The sequence below is a fragment of the Triticum urartu genome, chromosome 3A (assembly GCF_056163025.1).
Source record: "Triticum urartu cultivar PI428250 chromosome 3A, HENAU_Tu73, whole genome shotgun sequence".
Lineage (NCBI taxonomy): Eukaryota > Viridiplantae > Streptophyta > Magnoliopsida > Poales > Poaceae > Triticum > Triticum urartu.
In genome coordinates, this window is record NC_141875.1 from 449,137,116 (window position 1) to 449,154,277 (window position 17,162).

Below are 17,162 nucleotides of genomic sequence, written 5' to 3' on the forward strand. Positions count from 1 at the left end.
GCCTCAACGTGCTCTCGGTGGAGGCCTTCAGCCTCCTCCACGTCCCGCTGGAGCGGCTCCAATCCAGCAGGCCTTTCTCAGGTGTCGGAGCTGGTTCCACCGCCTCCTTGGGACAGATCCGCCTCCTTGTGACCTTCGGCACCTGCGACAACTTCCGCACAGAGCTGATCGACTTCGACATCGCCCCCGTTGGCCTCCCCTACAATGCCATCCTCGGCTATCCGGCCTTGGCTCGGTTCATGGCAGCAACTCACCCGGCGTACAACCTCATGAAGATGCTTGGGAGCAGCGGCGTCCTCACCGTGTCAGGAGACACAAAGGATGCGCTGCAGGTGCTCCAGCTTGTTTTCAGGGCAGCCGCGGGTGGCGCAGCCCACTAGCACCGATGCCCTTGAGCCCAAGGGGGCTGCGCCGGCTAAAAAGAAGCAGTTGTTCACCCAAGACAAGGCGTAAACCAAGCAGGTACCAGTCGATGAGGATGGGTCCACTAGCGCCACCTTCACCATAGGGGCCAACCTCGAGCCCGAGCAGGAGGAGGCCCTGGTGAGGTTCCTGCGTGCGAACAAGAAGGTGTTTGCATGGGAACCTGATCAGTTAGCATGGGTCCCAAGGGAAGTAATTGAGCATCACCTCAATGTGTGCCCCAATGTGCGCCCCATGAAGCAGAAGGCGAGGCGGTAGTCCACTAAGAAACAGGCTTTCATCGTTCAAGAGACCCGGAAGCTAGAGGCGGCAGGAGTTATCCGCGAGGTCCACTACCCTGATTGGCTGCCTAATCCGGTCGTTGTGCCAAAAAAGGGAGGAAAGGAGCGCATGTGTGTCGACTTCACCAACCTCAACAAGTCCTGCCCGCAGGATCCATTTCCGCTCTCCCGCATTGACCAGATAGTCGACTCCACCACAAAGTGTGACCTATTGTGCTTCCTAAATGCCTTCTCTGGCTATCACCAGATCAATATGGCGGTAGAAGACGTGTAGAAGACGGCTTTCCTGACCCCGTGTGGAGTGTACTGCTACACGTGCATGCCATTTGGGTTGCGCAACACAGGCGCGACCTTTCAGCGGCTGATGCACATCGCCTTGGGCCGGCAGCTCGGGAGGAACGCTGAATCTTACATCGATGACATTGTGGTGAAGTCTCATGAGGCAAGAACCCTGATACAGGACCTGGAAGAAACCTTTGCGAGCCTCAACGAAGTGGACCTACGGCTCAACCCGGAGAAGTGCGTGTTTGGAGTCCCCTCGGGCAAGCTCCTGGGTTTCCTCGTGTCTCAGAGGGGCATCGAGGCCAACCCGGAGAAGGTCAAGGCAGTCGAAGACATGAGCCCGCCAAGGACCCTCAGAGAAATGCAGAAGCTCACCCGGCGTGTAACTGCGCTGGGGCGCTTTATCTCCAAGCTGGGGGAACGAGCGCTGCCCTTCTTCAAGCTAATGAAGAAAAAGGGACCCTTCGAATGGACTGAAGAGGACGATAAGGCATTCCAAGACCTCAAGAGGTACCTTACCAGCCCACCAGTGATGGTAGCTCCGCGCCCTCGGGAGCCCCTGGTGCTCTACCTCGCGACCACCCCCTACTCCGCTAGTGCGGCCCTGGTGGCAGTCAGGGAGGAGCGCAGTGCCAGGGCCGCATCAACTGTCCGAACTGAAGCAAGGCAGAGCTGGGAGGGCCCCGTGAAGGCTATGACCACAGACGGAAAGGAACAGGCGCAGCAGGAGAACGCGCCCGGAGCAAGAGAGGCCTCTTCAGGCGACCTAGCGCTGGGGGCTCCGTCGTCTCAAGAGACGCCTCGACCACTGGAGGACGCAAGCTGCGCCAGGACCCTCAACCTCGTCGAGCATCCCGTGTACTTCGTCAGCACGGTGCTACGGGACGCAAGGGCACGGTACCCCATGCCTCAGAAACTCCTCCTTGCACTACTAGTGGCCTCACGCAAGCTGCGTCACTACTTCCAAGGCCATCCCATCAAAGTCGTCTCAGCATACCCCTTGGAAAGAGTACTCAGGAGCCCCAACTCAGCTGGGAGGGTCGCTGAGCGGAACATTGAGCTACAGGCATTTCATCTAGAATTCAGTACGACCAGAGTCATCAAGGGATCCGCACTTGCGGATTTCATCGCAGAATGGGCAGAAGCATCGGGTCTTGAGGCAGGCGAAGACCGATCACTTTCCCCGGGAAGTGAAGCACCGGACGGCTGGGTCATGTACTTCGATGGGGCGTTCTCCCGACACGGTGCGGGAGCTGTCGCAGTGCTTGTGTCCCCTACCCAGGACAAACTCTATTACGCTGTACAACTCTGCTTCCAGCATGGAGAAAAGGTCTCCAACAACATAGCGGAGCACGAAGGCCTAATAGCAGGGTTGAAGGCCGCAATTGCCTTAGGGGTAAAGCGCCTCGTCATCAAGGGCGATTCGCAGCTCCTCGTCAACTTCTCCAACAAGATATACGAGCCAAAGGACGAGCACATGGAAGCCTACCTTGCTGAAGTTCGCCAGATGGAGAAACAGTTCTGGGGCTGGAGTTGCAGCATGTGCCTCGCGGCACCAATCAGGAGGCCGATGACATTGCCAAGAGGGCGTCCAGGAGGCTGCCTCAGGAGCCTGGCGTCTTCGAGGAGCGGCTCTTCAAATCCCCGGCGGTGCCGCCACTGTCGAGCACGGCACAACCAAGGGAGGAGCTCCCTCAGCCGCCTGCCTCAGGAGCCCCGGTCTGCGGCCCAGCCTCAGGGGCACGCCTGCTCCTGGCGTTAGAGCCTCAGGAAGGGTGTTGGATCCCGGAGCTCAAGAACTACCTGATGCAAGGGACTCTGCCAGAGAATGAGGAGGAAGCGGAGCGTGTGGCGCGGTAGGTCACGGCTTATTGCATCAGGGATGGAGAGCTCTATAGGAAGTGACCAAATGACGTGCCCCTACGTTGCATCTCCCGAGAGCAAGGGAAGGAGCTACTGGTGGACATATACGGCGGAGACTACGGGCACCACTTGTCGTCATGGACCCTCATCGGCAAGGCATTCCGTAGTGGATTCTATTGGCCCACAACGCTCAACAACGCCATTGAGCTTGTGAAGGCTTGCGAGGCCTGCCAGTTTCACGCTAAGCAGATCCATCAGCCTGCGGGGGGTCTACAGACTATACCCCTCTCATGGTCGTTCGCAGTTTGGGGGGTGGACATTGTGGGCCCGTTTCCTCGGGCGCTAGGGGGCTATCGCTACCTCTATGTCGCCGTGGACAAATTCACCAAGTGGGCTGAGCCGTCCGCACAATCCCGGCAGGCTCAGCGGTCAAATTCATCAAGGGCCTAGTGAGCAAATTTGGGGTGCCCAACCGCATCATCGCCGACAATGGTTCGCAATTCACCAGTAATCTCTTCAAAACGTACTGTGCTAACCTTGGAACGCAGATATGCTACGCTTCGGTAGCACACCCTCGGAGCAACGGCCAGGTCAAGCGGGCCAACGCGGAGGTCCTGAGGGGCCTCAAAGCCAGGGCCTTCAAGAAGAAGCTGGAGACCTGCGGCAGGGGCTGGTAGGACGAGCTCCAGTCCGTGCTCTGGTCAATCCGCACAACTGCGACCAAGCCGACTGGAAAGACCCTGTTCTTGCTCGTCTACGGAGCAGAGGCTGTTCTCCCTCATGAGGTCAGGCGTCGCTCCGCACGGTTCCTGGCGTTCGACAAGACGCAGCAGGACGCCATGTGGGGGATAGATCTTGTGCTGGGGGAGGAACGCCGCCGAGAAGCCGCACTGCGAGCAGCAAGGTACCAATAGGCGCTGCGACGATACCACTGCCGCAACATCCGCCCCAGAACTCTTGAGGTAGGGGATCTCGTGCTCAGACGGGTTCTCTCCAGGGAGGGGCTGCACAAGCTCTCTCCCATGTGGGAATGCCTGTGAAGCTGCTGCATTTTGGGAAAGGCCCGATGCCTGTGAAGAAGGCGAATGCCTGTGAAGCTGTTGCGTTTTGGGAAAGGCCCGGTGCCTGTGAAGAAGGCGAATGCCTGTGAAGCTGCTGCGTTTTGGGAAAGGCCCGGTGCCTGTGAAGAAGGCGAATGCCTGTGAAGCTGCTGCGTTTTGGGAAAGTGTCAGGACCCCGATTCCAAGTCACATCGATCTAGCCGGTAACACCTCATATCACTTTGCGGCCTCACGCACGGTATTCCCATGGGTGTCGCCTTACCATGGCCCGGGACCGTTTGCGCCTTTTGGCTCACATATATGATAGTGTCGCTAGCATCCATATGACAGAGAACCTGGGCTGACATGGCTAGTCGTGAACCCAAAGCGGCACTAAACTATGGGGACAGGCATACATGAATCACATCGAGCATGTCGGTCAGCAGCGTGTGAATCCGGGCTGTAGCACTGGGCTAAAAGGACTCCGGGAACCCGGGCTTTAGCATGCTAGGCAGGACTCCGGATGTCACCGCGTGAGATTTCCCCGAAGGGACAGACACAGGAATGAAGTGAAACACATGCCGGCCAGTCAAGTGTCCTGAGCAGTAGTGCTGGGCTAACAGGACTCCGGTGAACCGGGCTGTAGCGGACTACTATGGCTCATGGAAGCACTAGACTACATTTCCCCATAATAGAGGCTGCCAAGGATAAACAACTAGATTGTCGGATCCCACACATACCAAGAATTTCAATCATACACACAATATGCTCGATATGTGTAAATACAACATGGCATCACAACATAACTCTACAACTCAAGTATTTATTCATTAGGCTCCGAGGAGCGAGATATTACAAACATGGGTCTCATGACCCAACAATCATAGCATACAAATCAAAGCACATGCGGAAGCTTAACATGTCTGAGTACAGACATCTACAAATGAAAACGGCTAAGAAGCCTGACTATCTACCAGATCCTGCCGAGGGCACAAGATCATAGCTGAGGTATCAAGCTAAACGTCGAAGTCCACGCAAAACTACTAGCGAGACTGAAGTCTCTCTGCAAAACATAAATTAAGCAAACGTGAGTACAAAAGTACTCAGCAAGACTTACATCAGAACTAGCTACATATCCATCGGTATCAACAAAGAGGGGTGGTGGAGTTTAACTGCAGCAAGCCAGCTTTGACTCGGTGGCTATCTTAAACTACGACTGCAAGTAACTCTTTTGAGGTGGCGCACACGAGTCCACATATTCACCATTCAATGCACCACTATGGATCCGCTCCCGTCTCCCTACGAGAAGGCCATCCATAGCACTCACACTTATCTTGCGAGTTTTAGAGTATCCACTTCACTTGTCTATGAACTATGCAAGGGGTCCAAGTTTCCATATCCGAGGAATCTGGCTATTCGAATAGATAATAATAACCCTGCAGGGGTGTACTTCTTCACACACGCTCCCACCACTTACCGTCGTTTACACGACATGTACTCGGCAACCTTCAAGCGAAAGCCCAACGAGGGTGTCGGCCACAGCCTACCTAAACACTCAAGTCTCTAGTCCAGGTTTATCGCCTATCCAGGTTCCATCCGTAGGGAGTCCGGCCGAGGTTTCCACATATGGCCCTGAACGATGTGAACAGGGTTCCCGAGACACCAAACGGGCGCCCGGTACACCGTGCCACGGTGTATCTACCGCAACATAGCCCACCCCTAGGGTCAGCGCTACGCACAGCCGCCAACACATAACCTACAAACACCAGAAACTAGTTGCAACTCCTGGACAGAGTACTAGGGTGATTAAGAAGCCAAGAGGGTCAATTAAGGATCCTAATGAGTGGTAGTAGCTGTTCATGGATCACAGACACAGAACTCAGTTCCTAAGAACGGTTTCAATGAGACAACCCACCATGTACTCCTACATGGCCTCTCACTGCTACCTTTACCAAATCGTGTTCACACACTTAGCTCACACACAGTAGGACATGTTTATCACCATTCCAATTCATTCCCGATGAATCAGACCTGACACAACTCTATGCAATAGCAGGCATGACAAACAAGCATGAATGAGTAGGCACATCAGGGCTCAAACAACTCCTACTCATGCTAGTGGGTTTCATCTATTTACTGTGGCAATGACAGGTCATGCAGAGGAAAGGGGTTCAACTACCGCAGCATGTTCTCCTAATGTAGTAAAAGAGAGCAGGAGCGAGGGAGTGGGATTGTTTCGGAATGAACAAGGGGTTTTTGCTTTCCCGGCACTTCTGAAGATAATATAGCTCTTCATCAGTGTCATCGAACTCATCGTCGGAACACGTCTATCGAGAGGGGACAACCACCGGCAAACACAGAAAGAACACAATCAATGCAAATGCGACAATATGATGCATGATCATGACATGGAAATATGCTATGATTTGTACCAATGCATCTAGCAACAATTTAAATGAAGTCCATATGAACCAAGGGTTTATATGCAAACTCCATAAGGGGTATTTAAAATGCCATTATCATATTTTCACTTATACAGGGGGTATAAGTTGTTTGAACATGCATGAAAGTAGCATAAATGGATAGATTGGATTTTTCTGATAATTTTTCATATATAATTTGTTTGATTTGGAGCTATGGTTGATTTTCTATGATTTTTAGAAGTTTTGGCTATTTTCTAGAATTTCCTGTAAAAGAATAAATCCAGTAAATGCTTTATTACGTCAGTAGTACATCAGCGTGACATCAGCAGGTCAACAGGGGTGGTCCAGGTCAAACCTAACCTGTGGGTCCCGCGTGTCAGTGTCATCACTAACTTAATAGAGTTAGTTAGTGTTAGATTAAGCACTAATCTAAGTTAATTAGCACTAAACTAAACCTACCTAAAAATTAACAGGACGGGCCCACACGTCAGTGACCCTGGGGGGGGGGGGTCAAACACGGGTCGACTCGCCGGAGTTGACCCGCGGCTCATCGCCGGCGGAGCCAGAGACAGCGGAGGGCGTCGGGTTCTCTCTCCCGGTGACGAAAGGAGCGGCGGAGGGGCTCTACGAGACGCCCAGGCTCGCGCGCATCCATTGCGGCCAGCGGCAGCAACTGGGGTGCAGTACAGCAACGACGGTGATGGCAAGTGCGGTGGCCGGAGCTACGGCTGCTCGGCGCGAGGGCTGCTGCGTGTTAGCAAGTGAGTTGAGGATCACGGTGGGATCTCGGGTGCTCCAGGAGGACTCGAGGTGCATGGGTTTAAGCGCAAGGACACGACAAGGCCATTCCTGACGTCCATGGCGGGCGGCGGTGCTCGGGTTGGCGGGGACGATGGCTACGACACGAAATTGAGCGAAAGGACGGAGGGGAAACGAAGAGGAGCTCACGGCGAGTCTGCAGGGGTGGTCAGTGGGCTTGGGGAAGGGTTGGTGACGGCGTGCGGTCGTTGGTGATCTCGGCGGCCGAGAGGTTGAAGACGACGCCATGGTTGTGGTGCGGTGCATCCGGCGTCTTGTGGGTCGTCCAGGAGGCGTAGGCGACGGTGGTGGAGCTTCCACGCAACACGGGAAGGCGAGAGGGGGTCGGGGAGGGCGGTGGTTCACGGCGGCGCTTCCATGGCCGCGTCGGCCGTCGTGGAGAGAGCGAGGGAGAGGAGGGGAACAACCAGAGAGAAGGGGGGTTCAGCACGGCCTCGTCCACGTCTCCTGGGCGTGGGGTTGGGAGGAAGGAGGCATCGACACGGCGAAGCAGGAGGTGGCCGCTCGGGCGCGTGCACTCGCTGTCCTGCCTCTGCCTACTGGCAGAGGTAGGGGACGACTGGTAGCAGCCAGCTAGGCTGGGCTGGCCAGGTAAGTTGGGCCAGGTAGGGTTTTCCCTCTCTCTCTCTCTCTGCTTTTCTAATTTTGTTTCTGTTTTCTATTTTTCTGCTGCTGTTTTGGCATTAGCAAAAATGCTAAAGCATTTTGTAAAATGCTGCAATAATTTGTGGGCACTCTATGGATTATTCCAGTGGCCCACAATTAATTTCAGCATGATTTGAGCATTTAAAGTATTTATAGTGTTTAAATGCCCAAATTCAAATACGATATGATCTAATTCAAAAAACCATTAATGACCTTGGAACATGTGCATCATTTTTGTCAGAGGTTTTAACCTTTTCTAAAAATGATGAACATTTTTAAAGGCATTTTGGGTTTATTGAAAAGGCTTATGGCTAACCCTATATGATTTAATTTTTGGTGCTAGGGTTTGTCATCCCCATTTCAACTTTCTAAGAAATTTAAACATGATGACATGAATGCCTTAATGCAACTAATGACAAGCAAATTCTAGGGCTGTGACAACTCACCCCCACTAAACAAGAATCTCGTCCCGAGATTCAAGTGTAGGGTAAGATGGAAGGGGGACACAAAGCTAACACAATCTTCACGATCCAAGTTGCACCTCATAAGGTTGTTGATTCGTTGCATACGTTGATCTTGACATCCTCGCTTTTGAGATCTTCATCCATGCGATGACGATGGAAAGAAACTCTACTAGGATTGATCTTCTCAAAGATCGAACTATACAATCTCAACTCACGGAATGAGATGTTGAAACATCTCGAGTTGAGACACAAAACACATCGAGAGGGATGAAAAAAACAAACGACGGGGTTTGATTTGGTGGGCAATAATTCCATGCTTAGAAAGATGGTGGATGGTGTCAAGGTGGCGAGGAAATAATTGCCATGATCCCGTAACGGGGCACCTTGGAGAAGGTGACTCGTTGAACTGTTCCCTTAAGTGGCAAAAAGAATTACTTTTGATCCATAAATCATTGAAACTCTTCATACCAGCTTAAGGCAATTTACAACTGATCGTTTGAAATAGCTCGAAGAAATGGCATACTCGGACTAGGATGGATGATGTGGACTACCTTGTTGAAGACAACGCAAGGGATGATTTTGCTTGTGCGTGCTCTCAAGAACTTGAGCATTTCCATATTCATCAAGGTTCTACCAACATCCATGGCAAGGATCCTGGCAACACGACATACTACCATGATGACTAGTGATGGATGATGCGGATACAAAGGAAGATAACACCTTCTCAGACCTTCCCTTGGCGAGGCTAAGGGAACAGAATCTGGACGATCGACCGAGAGACATTTAGCACTCCGCTTCTAATGTTCTCCTTGATGTGCTAGCGTAATCCATTCATAGATATGGTTTGATATCTAGAACATCAAGTAAAAGGTCGGAGTTCGGAAGCTCAGGAATCCATAAGGAGTAACTACGGAGGCAGATCCTGCGAGATCTTTATGGGGAGGTGACCAACTTCTTCAACCAAGATACTAAAATAATAGGCCTTCTGGCTAGGTGTGTTGGCCACGACATCCACGTTACCGGTTACAGAGAGACCAACATTATAGTTCTTGGAGTACGTTCCAACCATCATATCTGCTTGAGATTCAGATTTGGTTGGTGTCAGGATATTCCAGACTCATCAAGTCTAGAAAGAAAAATGAAAGTCTGCAACGCAATTCGACGAGATGACGTTGCGAGATTCTCGGGGAATGAGCTACGATACCAAGCTCCAAAACATGAGCTGGTTCTGCTACAAACCTATGAACACGCTATTCAAGACAAGCATGACCATGTGGTAGTCTGATAATAAACACTATCGAGCATAGGTGGGGAACCATCATCGAGGATATCGAAGTCCTGGTGCACTTATCAATGAACTTCTTATCCTTGATGTAACACCCCGGATGTAACTTTCCCAATTTGTACTCCAACTCTTGCCGTTTTCGGCGTTAAGTTATTTTATTTTCTCGGGTTCGGGTTTTTGTCTCCGTGTGTTGTTATCGTTGTCATGCATCCCATATCATGTCATCATGTGCATTGCATTCGCATACGTGTTCGTCTCATGCATTCGAGCATTTTCCCCATTGTCCGTTTTGCATTCCGGCGCTTCATTCTCCTCCGGTGGTCATTTCTAGCTTTCTTTCGTGTGTGGGGATTAAACATTTCCGCATTGGACCGAGACTTATCATGCGGCCTTGGTTTACTACCGGTAGACCGCCTGTCAAGTTTCGTATCATTTGGACTTCGTTTGATACTCCAACGGTTAACCGAGGGACCGAAAAGGCCTCGTGTGTGTTGCAGCCCAACACCCTTCCAATTTGGCCCAAAACCCACCTAAGCCTTCACCAAAGTGGCTCATTTTCTGCCTATCAAAGAGTCAATCACTGCAGCTCAATTGGCGGAACTCTATACCTCTCGTATTGTCTCTCTGCACGGTATTCCTCAAGTGATCTCTTCAGACCATGGCAGCATCTTTACCTCAAAGTTTTGGGATTCTTTTCAGAAGGCCATGGGCACTAACATCCGCTTCAGCACAGCTTTCCATCCGCAAACTAGTGGTCAAGTCGAGCGTGTCAACCAGATTCTTGAAGATATGCTCAGGGCTTGTGTGATCTCTTTCGGCATGAAGTGGGAAGATTGTCTTCCTTATGCTGAATTCTCCTACAACAACAGTTTTCAAGCAAGTTCGGGCAAGGCCCCATTTGAAATTCTGTATGGCAGGAAGTGCCGTACCCCTCTCAACTGGTCTGAAACCGGTGAACGTCAGCTTTTGGGTAATGACTTAATCACAGAGGCAGAAGAAATGTGCAAAGTCATTCGTGATAACCTTAAAGCAGCCCAATCCCGCCAGAAGAGCTACTATGATAGTAAGCACAGTGATTTGGCTTTCGAGATCGGAGATCATGTTTACCTCCGCGTCTCTCCTATGAAAGGTACTCGTCGCTTCGGTATCAAAGGGAAGCTTGCCCCCAGATACGTGGGACCTTTCAAGATTGTCAGCAAGAGAGGCGACCTCGCCTATCAACTCGAGCTTCCTTCAAACTTTGCAAATGTTCATGATGTGTTCCATGTCTCTCAGCTCCGAAAGTGCTTCAAGACTCCTGACCGCACCGTCAACTTCGAGGACATTGAGCTCCAAGAAGATCTCTCCTATCGTGAGCACCCAGTTGCTATTCTCGAAGAGACTGAACGCAAGACTCGCAACAAGTCAATCAAATTTCTCAAAGTCAAGTGGTCACACCATTCCGACCGTGAAGCTACCTGGGAACGCGAGGATCACCTCCGTTCTGAGTACCCGGCGTTCTTTCAGTCCTAGATCTCGGGACGACATCATTTCGTAGTGGTCGAGTGTTGTAACGCCCCGGATGTAACTTTCCCAATTTGTACTCCAACTCTTGCCGTTTCCGGCGTTAAGTTATTTTATTTTCTCGGGTTCGGGTTTTTGTCTCCGTGTGTTGTTATCATTGTCATGCATCCCATATCATGTCATCATGTGCATTGCATTTGCATACGTGTTCATCTCATGCATTCAAGCATTTTCCCCGTTGTCCGTTTTGCATTCCGGCGCTTCGTTCTCCTCCGGTGGTCATTTCTAGCTTTCTTCCGTGTGTTGGGATATCATTATATTATCTTGTTATCTTAATGCATCTATATACTTGGTAAAGGGTGGAAGGCTCGGCCTCTCGCCTAGTGTTTTGTTCCACTCTTGCCGCCCTAGTTTCCGTCATATTGGTGTTATGTTCCCAGATTTTGCGTCCCTTACGCGGTTGGGTTATAATGGGAACCCCTTGATAGTTCGCCTTGATTAAAGCTTTTCCAGCAATGCCCAACATTGGTTTTACCATTCGCCACCTAGCCTTTTCTTTCCCTTGGGTTCTGCAGACTCAAGGGTCATCTTATTTTACCCCCCCCCCCCCCCCCCCCGGGGCCAGTGCTCCTCTGAGTGTTGGTCCCACCGAGCGATGTCCGGGGCTACCAGGGGCAACTCTGGGCTGGCCTACCCGACGTCTTGCTCATCTGAGTGTGCCCTGAGAACGAGATATGTGCAGCTCCTATGAGGATTTGTCGGCACATTCGGGCGGTGTTGCTGGTCTTGTTTTAACCTATCGAAGTGTCTTGAATTACCGAGATACCGAGTCTGATCGGAATGTCTTGGGAGGAGGTCTATTCCCTCGTTGACCGTGAGAGCTTGTCATGGGCTAAGTTGGGACTCCCCTGCAGGGATTGAACTTTCGAAAGCCGTGCCCGCGGTTATGGGCAGATGGGAATTTGTTAATGTCCTGTTGTAGATAACTTGAACCTTAACTTAATTAAAATTAATCAACCGAGTGTGTTACCGTGATGGCCTCTTCTCGGCGGAGTCCGGGAAGTGGACACGGTGTTGGAGTAATGTTTGCACAGGTTGCTCTCTAGTTTCTCGCTCGCGCTTTGCCTCCTCTTCTCGCTCTCTTTTGCGGATAAGTTAGCCACCATACTTGCTAGTCGCTTGCTGCAGCTCCACATATTTACCTTGCCTTACCTATAAGCTTAAATAATCTTGATCGCGAGGGTGCGAGATTGCTGAGTCCCTGTGGCTCACAGATTACTATTACACCAGATGCAGGGCCTGATGATTCCGCTCCAGGAGACGCACTTGAGCTCAAGTGGGAGTTCGACGAGGACTCTCAACGTTACTATGTTTCCTTTCCTGATGATCAGTAGTGGTGCCCAGTTTGGGGGTGATTGGGACCGTGTCGCATGTTGGGTTATCTTTTATTTTGGCGCCATAGTTGGGCCATGAGTGTTTGGATGATGTAATGTTATTTATATACTTGATTGACGTGGCGAGTGTAAGCCAACTATGTTATCTCCCTTTATGATTGATATTACATGGTATGTTGTGAAGATTGCCTAACTTGCGACATATGCCTTCAATGCGATTATGTCTCTAAGTTGTGCCTCGACACGTGGGAGCTATAGTCGCATCGAGGGTGTTACAAGATGGTAATCAGAGCCTTCCCCGACCTTAGGAGCCCCATTGCTTGATCGTTTTTAGCAGCCGAGTTGTGTCTGGAAAAATGTTTTGAGTCATTTAGGAATTATATATCGGAGAGTTTAGGAATTCTTTTTACTTCCCAGTCTCCTCATCGCTCTGGTAAGGCATCCTGACGTAGAGTTTTGACTCTTCTCTTCTCAAATTTCACTAAAAAAAATTTAGGATCACGCGGGTATCTTGGAATCGTTCCGATGGTTTTATGATGAGAACATTGTCTTGGTGCCTCCTATCAGGGGTTTAGTGGAAGTGTCCCGGGGAGTTGAGCTCTGAGGTGTTGTCATCATAATTTTATCGTTGCAGTTCTGGAATACCTGAGTTTAGTACGCCGACATCGAAAATCTCTTTTATGCAGTTCGTTGGTGAGATAACCTCGACGCCACCCAGTATTGGGGCGGGAGTTCGGGAGTATCGCCATAACTTGTATAACAGATGCTTTTCGAAGGTTGAGGTAGATGGTTTCCGAAGGTTTCTTGGTTATGTGTTGAAGGATGGATACAGCTGGATGTAGGATTTGCTAGTTTGGGTGAGATATTATGCTTCCCCTGTATCCCCAACACCTGATTGCATAACCGGAAAGGTTCGGGAGTTTCATAGGTGGGAATTCTAGTAGCTCTAGTTCTTCTTCCACGGATATTGGTTTGAGATTGGGATTTCTTACCGATTATTCGTTCTTGATCCGTACCTTGTTGATTTATTTCTCTACCTTAATTCTACATGGCTTCTCAATTTATGGATATGTGACCATTTCAAGAGGAATGCATTCGTCCATTTTGTTCGGATGTGAAGACTATATGTTGCAATTTTCATTCCGTTGGATTCAGCTTCAATAATTGTCTGTCAATGTGCTAATGGTGGTCAACCTCTTCAGGATGGCTCCTCCGACGCGCACGACTCCGAATCCTAATCCGCCACCACCTCCACCTCCTCCGGAGGCATGGTAAGCCATGATGGCCGCAACCAATGCAAACACATAGTTGATCATGCAAATTCTTCAAGAGCGCAATCAAGGCAACCAAGGGAATCAAGGCAACCAAGGGAATCAAGGCAACAATCAGAATCACTTTGCTACACTCAACTAGTTCCTTGCTAACGGGCCAAAGACTTTCAGCAATTGTGTTGAGGCAACCGATGCTGGCGATTGGCTAGTGGATCTGTGCAAGCATTTCGAGTGCAGTAATGTCAGGCCTGAGGACTTTGTCAAGTTCGCTTCCTTCCAACTCAAAGATCAAGCTGCAGAATGGTTCCAGCAGTACAAGGAATCCAGAGGTGGACATGTTATCACTTGGGATGATTTCCGTTGAGATTTCCGAGCTCATCATATTCCTCAGAGCGTGGTTGAAAGCAAGCGTGAGGAATTCCGCAATCTAAAGCAAGGCTCTTTGTCTGTCTATGATTACAACAAGTTGTTTCAGAAGCTTGCCCGCTTTGCCAAGCAGGACGTACCTGATGAGAAGAGCATGATATACCAGTTCAGGGGTGGTCTCAGAGAAGAAATTCAGCTAGCTCTTGTTCTCTTTGAACCCTTGAGGTACGATGAGTTCTACAACATGGCACTGAAGCAAGAGGCTGCTCAGTTGAGGTGTGATGCTTCCAAGAAGCGAGTCAGAGATGTTACTCCTTCTTCCTCTACTCAAGTGGTCAAGCAGCAGAAGTTTTGGCTTCCTCCTCCTCCGTTCCGTCAGCCGTATAAGCAGAAGAGCAAAGGTGGCAGTAGTTCTTCCCACCCACCCAACCCTGGCTTTCAGAACAAGACTTCGTCTCAAGCTCCAAGATCGAGTGCTCCGTATCACCGTCCGCTTTCAGAGGTCACGTGCAACAAGTGCCAACAGAAGGGTCACTATGCCAACAAGTGTTTCAATCAGAGGCGTCTTCCTCCTCCTCCTGTCAGATCGGCAAGTACAGCTGTGGTCAAGCATAACCCCAAGCACGCCAAGGTCAATTTGATGAATGCAGCTCAGGCAGAGGACTCGTCAGATGTGATCATGGGTAACCTTCCTGTTAATGATATTCTAGATAAAGTTCTTTTTGACATGGGTGCATCGCATTGTTTCATCTCAAGACCGTTTTCATCTAAGCATGTTTGCCTTTGCAAGTTTTGCCTAGTCCTTTAGCAGTTGTCTCTCCCGGTAAGCGCATGCATGATAACTCCATCGTTCCGGATGTTACTATCACTTTGGGTGATTACAAGTTTTTGGCTTCTCCAACGGTTCTTGCTGACTCAGATATTGATCTTATTCTTGGAATGGATTGGCTTTCTAAGCACAAGGCTCAGCTTGATTGTGCAGCCAGGCAGATTCAATTGACTCATTCGTCTGAGGATGTAATTGTCTTTGCCGCTCGTGATGATACTATCTGTCTGTTTTCTCTCAATGAGAAGGGTGAATTGGATGCCATCTCACAAATTCCAGTCGTTTGCGAATATCAAGACGTCTTTCCAGAAGAGCTTCCAGGAATGCCTCCGCACCGGCCAGTTGAATTCGTTATTGATCTTGAGCCTAGCACGGAACCTGTTTGCAAGCGTCCTTACAAGCTCGGACCTAAAGAGTTGAAGGAGCTGAAGAAGAAACTCAATATTCAAGAGAAAATGGGTCTCATACGGCCTAGTTCTTCTCCGTGGGGTTGTGGTGTTCTTTTTGTGAAGAAGAAGGATGGAACAGACCGATTTTGTGTTGATTACCGTCCATTGAACAAGAAGACCATCAAGAACAAATACCCACTTCCTAACATCAATGATCTGTTCGAACAACTCAAAGGTGCCCAAGTATTCTCCAAGCTTGATCTCCGTATGGGTTATCATCAGATTCGAATTCGTGAGCAAGATATTCCCAAGACGGCTTTCAGGACAAGCTATGGTTCATATGAATACACTGTCATGTCTTTTGGCCTCGTCAACGCTCCTCCGACGTTCTCTCGCATGATGAACTTCATCTTCAACGCCTACACCAATGACTTCGTGCTGGTCTATCTCGATGACATTCTGGTTTTCTCCAAGAACAAGGAAGATCATGCCAAGCACTTGCATTTGGTTCTTGATAAACTCAGAGAACATCAGTTCTACGCCAAGTTCTCCAAGTGTGAATTTTGGCTCGATGAGGTTCTTTATCTTGGTCATATCATCTCTGCCAAGGGCATTGCCGTGAATCCTGAGAAGGTGTCTGCAATTGTGAATTGGGAACCTCCTCAGAATGTGAAGCAACTCCGTAGCTTCCTCGGTCTCGCAAGCTATTGCCGAAGATTCGTTGAAAACTTTTCTAAGATCGCGAAGCCTCTCTTTAATCTTCTCCAGAAACACGTCAAGTACGTTTGGTCTCCAGAGTGTGACATTGCTTTCAACACTTTGAAAGAGAAATTGATCACTGCTCCAGTTCTGACTCCGCCTGATGAATCCAAGCCGTACGAGGTCTTTTGTGATGCCTCTCTCCAAGGTCTTGGTGCAGTATTGATGCAAGAGAAGAAAGTTGTTGCTTATACCTCTCGCCAATTGAAGCCTAATGAGAAGAACTGCCCCGCTCATGATCTCGAGTTGGCGGCAGTTGTGCATGCTCTTTTGACTTGGAGACATCTTCTATTGGGAAGAAAAGTAGACATTTTCACTGATCACAAGAGTCTCAAGTACATCTTCACTCAGCCTAATCTCAACCTCAGACAAACTCGATGGGTCCAAATGATTCAAGAGTATAATCCAAGTATCGAGTATACTCCAGGCAAGGCCAATGTGATTGTTGACGCATTGAGTAGGAAAGCTTACTGCAACAGTCTGATTCTTAAGCCTTATCAACCCGAGCTTTGTGAAGCTTTCCGCAAACTTAATCTGCAAGTTGTTCCTCAAGGTTTCCTCGCCAACCTTCAAGTCTCTCCTACCTTGGAAGATCAGATTCGCCAAGCCCAGCTTCTTGATGCTATGGTGAAAAAGGTGAAGATTGGGATTGCCAAGAGTCAACCCAAGTATAAGTGCTACCACCTTGATGACAAGGATACTCTCTTCTTCGAGGATCGTATTGTTGTACCCAAAGGTGACCTCCATAAAGTGATCATGAACGAGGCTTATAATTCTCTCCTCTCCATCCACCCGGGGAGCACGAAGATGTATCAGGACCTCAAGCAAGCTTATTGGTGGACTCGAATGAAGCGCAAGATTGCTCAATTCGTGAATGAATGTGATGTCTGCAGAAGAGTGAAGGCAGAACACCAAAGGCCAGCAGGTCTCCTCCAACCTCTTGCCATTTCAGAATGGAAGTTTGACCACATTGAAATGGACTTCGTGACTGGATTTCCAAAGTCCAAGCGTGGCAATGGTGCTATATTCGTTGTCATCGACAAACTCACCAAAGTGGCTCATTTTCTGCCTATCAAAGAGTCAATCACTGCAGCACAATTGGCGGAACTCTATACCTCTCGTATTGTCT